This window comes from Humulus lupulus, chromosome 7 (assembly GCF_963169125.1).
Source record: "Humulus lupulus chromosome 7, drHumLupu1.1, whole genome shotgun sequence".
Taxonomy (NCBI): Eukaryota; Viridiplantae; Streptophyta; class Magnoliopsida; order Rosales; family Cannabaceae; genus Humulus; species Humulus lupulus.
In genome coordinates, this window is record NC_084799.1 from 162,183,283 (window position 1) to 162,188,326 (window position 5,044).

Below are 5,044 nucleotides of genomic sequence, written 5' to 3' on the forward strand. Positions count from 1 at the left end.
AATAAAAATAAAGGAAAAGGAAATATAAGGTGGTGTGTGACTATAATGGGAATGGAGGATTTTCCTTTCCTACTTGGTTTGGTCTTAGCACAATATGATTGGATGACTATTAGTTAAAATAGGAAGGAGTAGTCATCTTTTATGCACTCTTTATTTTCCTACCATCAAGAGAAAAATCAAATAAAAAATAAAAATAAATGAATATATGGACAAATAGAAAACTTACCCTTTTTCTATTTGAAGTAGTAATTACCTTAGATTAGTTAAAAGGGGAATAAAGAAATAAAGGAGCCATTTTGCTTGGGCCGCCGAATTCAAGAGAAGGAGAGAGAGAGAGAGGAGAGCCACGAATTCTAGAGAGAGAGAGAGAGAAGACAAAGAATGAGAAGAGAAGAGGAAGAAGGGTAGGGTTTCGGAAAACCCTAGGTATGTGCTTATGTTTTCGTGTTTTTAAATCCATAGTGAATCTTCTTCTTCTTGAAATCTAAGAAATAATTTGTGGTTTTTCTTTCTTGTTCTTGTGATGTTCGAAATCCCTAGAGGAAGTGATCAAGGGTGGTGGCCGAATTGAGTTTATGAACTCTATCAAAGGAGGTAGTTGATCACTAGCTTTGTTTTGGTTTTGTGTTTATATCTAATGGATTGTCGATGTTTTTGTTGCTATTTGAATTTTCGCTATGTGTTAATTTAGGTGGCCATTGAGATACTTGAATATGATGTATGATGTATGATGATTTTGGTATTTTATGTTCATGTTCATGGGGGTTTCGACCAAGCATGATGTAGGGATTTCTTATCTTTTTTTTATGTTGCTATGTTAGATTCATGTTCTAGGGTTTTGTTTTCTCTTGAGCTTTGAAATCACATTTGGATTTTAGAGATGATTATGATATTTTTGACAGCATGATGGGTTTAAATGAGAAATCTTTTTGTATGTTCTTGTGTAGACCTAATAATTTATTTCTTAAAAAGGGCACGAAAAATTGATGATATATTTTGAAAATAGAACTATGGATGTTTCGGCCTTGTGAGTATGTTTTAAGGTGGTTTGATTAATTATTGTATGCTAATGGTAATATTAAAATACTTAAAGGAGATGTAGAAACATGCTAGGGTTTGTGTTTAAATTGTGTTGATTAAACATGTATGATTAATGTATGAGTTTTGTGAAGCATGATGAAAAGGATGAATTTCATGACTTTATATGCTTGCTGATTTTTGTGTATAAATGGTATGAAATATGATGAAAATAATGATTTGCATGCATAAATATTTTTACAAGTGCTATGATGATTTTATGAAATTAAAAGGGTATTTTAATTTACATTAAAATGATATTTTTACTCAAATATATACCTACAATATTTTTTTATATTTTATAAGAAAAATATGAGTTTTAATTCCAAAATGGTGATTTTTTAGGGTTTAAATAGTTGCTGGAAGTTTTGGTAAACATTTGAAAAGTCTTTTAAATAAAAAGGAAGTTTGTGTGTTTGATGAAATAATATAATGCCCTAAACTATGTATATATTAAAATTGTATTTTAAATGTAACATTGAATGTACACATTTTAATAAGTATGGTTTTCTTTATTTTAATTAAGAAAAATATTGAGTTTAGATTCACTTGTAATTTTTTTTAACAAATTAAATGGTGGCTGAAAGTTTAGTATAATAAATTGAAAATAATTATTTTGGTTATCACATATATGTTTACACTACATAAATTAAGCCTTAAATAATACAAGCAAAAATATATTTTTTTTCTTACACTTAAAATTATTTCTCACATTAAATCTTGTAATTTTATTAATTTAAATAAAATGTTATTTTCTAAAGGAAACATGATATTTATAAGTACCTTTAGATAAATTCAAGTTTTTTTTTGTTATTTTCTATGTAATTTAAAAATAATAAATGAAATTATTATATTTTTGAAAATGGCTAAATAAATTATTTTTATGAAATAAAAATAATGTCTTAAGAATTTAATCAACTTAGGGATTTAAAGGAAATAAATAATGGTGAGAAATTATGATTTCTAAATCTTTATTTTGAAAAAGTTAGAAATAAGTGTGTAGATATTATCGTTTTTAACGTCACTTTTTAACAACGTTCCCACGTATGCATGTCGCATGCAAATGCACTTTTACGTTAAAAAATATATCTAATATTCAACCATATAATTTTTACTTGAAAACCATGCATGTATAATAGGTAGAAGTTGCATTATTCTTTTCTGATTTTATGTGAAAATTGTGCATGCTTGGAAATTATGTGTAATTGTACCATGTGTGCATAGCCCATGCACACATGAGATATGTGAGTTGGGCACAAGATAATCTTATGTGATGCTAAAGAATGCTATTTGATTATGGTTATAGGCTCGTTGTGAAGTTTGTTCAATTTTTGCTTTATTTATGCTATGAACGGCAAGATGGGTTTGTTGAGGTTAAATGTTATGTATGATGATGTACCATGTGATATGAAGTATGAAATGATATTTTGAGATGATATGATGAGTTTGATGAATCATGTATTTCCCTTTGTGTTGATATGACTGGATTGCATGTGTTTTGTATGCTGTATGACAAAGTGAATGGTTGTAAGCGTGTTAAACGCGACACAACAAAGTGGTTACTAAGGATATAAAGACGTAACCCGAGTTACTAAGGATATAAAGACATAACTCATAGGTCGAACGCGCCGAGGTTATTCAAGGACCAGAGCCTCCTGTTTACCTCAAGATGTGACATGGACAAGGGAGGGGGCCATATTCACAAAGATGTGATGATAATGTTTTACTATGTTAATGATATATGATGCGTGATAACAATGTATGATGATGATGTTAAGTACAATGTATCTCGATATATGTATATGGCATTGTAGGAGTTTTACGATATGATTATGTTTTGTTGTGTTTTTCTTTGTTTGTTATTTGTACTTCCTTACTGAGATTTTAGCTCACCCCCTTACTTTCCCCTTTCAGGTAGCAAATAGGGTTTCTCTTTGGCACGTGTGGTGATGTGGGGAGTTCCGACGTCAGAGTGTGTATGGCGTGGGGGTATCCTATGGGCGAGAAAATGATCAGCTTTGTTACACCCAAATTTCTAGAATAGAAATTTCTGATCTCAAAAGTCAGGCTCGTAAAGTGTAAGCTCGAAATATGCACACTGGCCATGAGATCAGAATTAATGAGAGTCGAGTTTGACAGTCTTGTTCAATATTAAAACGATGATGTCATAATTGGTAAGCACGAAATTGCATGATCTCGAAAGTGTTTCAAGGTTACGAGATAAGCTCGAAGCTACAGTGACAAGGGTTCAACACTTTTTACATTTTCCTGATCTATTTGTATTAGCATCAGTCAAAAAGGTTCGAGCCTGGGCATTGCAAGCTCGGAGGAGACGACCTCGATAAAGTTACTTAATAAGACTGAGGGAAGCTGAGATAGCAAGCTCGTGATGATTTGCCGATCCTGAAGATATGTAAGTCGAATGTTCAAGATCGATAGCCAAATGTGGACGTGGTTACTGTTTAAGAATCCCTATATTTAAGGGATTGGATGTAATCTGTTAATAAATCCCTTATATCAGGGGATTTATATGCATATTATATATTTATATGCATTTAATTGTACTTATATTGAGATTTTTGAATCATAACTCCCTGAAATGTGAGGGGAGATATTCTGTAAACCAATCTATAAATAGATTGGAGAAATTCATTTGTAGACACACTGAAATCGGGACTGGGAATACTCTGTCGAATTGCTTCCAAAAAGCTTTGAGAAACCTCCATAGTTGAATAACATCGACTCGTGGACTAGGAAGATTTTAACTTCTGAACCACGAAAAAAATCATGTTTTTCTATCATTGATTTTGTGTTTAGTGCTCTTCATTTCTAAGTTGACGAAAAATGGCGTCAGCAGTTTGGTGGTTTCATTGAGAGCCATTAAACAAGACGTTATCATGTTTAATCAGAAAACCTTCTGAGTTATCATTGGCCGCCATAAACAATCCCAGCACTGGTGGGTGACCATTGTCCCAAATACCAGAGGGAAAAACTCCTCATACCGAAGACTATCCACGACAACCTAGAAAGCAGCCCATGGCTGACCTAGACCCTAAAGAGAGGAGTGATCCATCCAATTCTCAGGGGCCAACTGCTCCCAGGCCTGATGAAGATCTATACTACAATCCTGAAAGATATGTTCCCATCGTGGAACTTGAAAATCACCAACTGCTCAAATAGCTAGCAGAGGCGACAAGGTGTGATGAGGAATTAGCCAGGCAGGCTATTGAAGCCCAAGCACCTCCCTGGAAGCCGAGAGGACGTCCTCGTGGGAGCATGGCCTCTAGGAGGGTAGAACAAGCCTCGCAGCAGCATCATCAAAGACTTTGAAGGAACACCCGGGCTGAGGCCATTGACAACCCAACTACATAGGTGTCAGCAGGGATGGGTAATAACCGAGCTCCTCCAGTAGCTCGGAACTCGAATCCCGAGGCTGCAAGAAACAACCCGGAACCTGTCCGGGCAAGCTCTAGGCCGTCTAGGCCCAACAACGGGAGACAGCCACCATCATCCATAAGGCATCCACCGTCACCAATAATACACCCCTCACCAATCCGAGAGGTCCCGCGACCTACACCTCGGAGACCGTCTCGCAGTGGCAGTCAAGATGGAAACCGACAGGCCAGGACTGGACAAGGAAATGAAAGGGAGGCTACCCGAGAGCACAGGGCTCCTAAACCTTCGAGGAGTCAAATTTCAAGGTCACAATCTGCTGGGGTGAGGAGACCAGCAGGGGACCCACCTCATAATCATCGAGCGTCACAGCCAGAAAAGGCTACAAGCTTCGCAAGCAGGAGCTCAGATTACACTCGCTTCATGAGCATTTATAATACTGATCCTAGACATGCAGAAAATTGGGAGAATCATTTTGATTTTTGGGATCACCTGAACCATAACTGGGAACAAGATAATCCCCCGAACTTAGATTTGCGAGACCATCTGAATGGTCGTAAACAGTCGGTATATA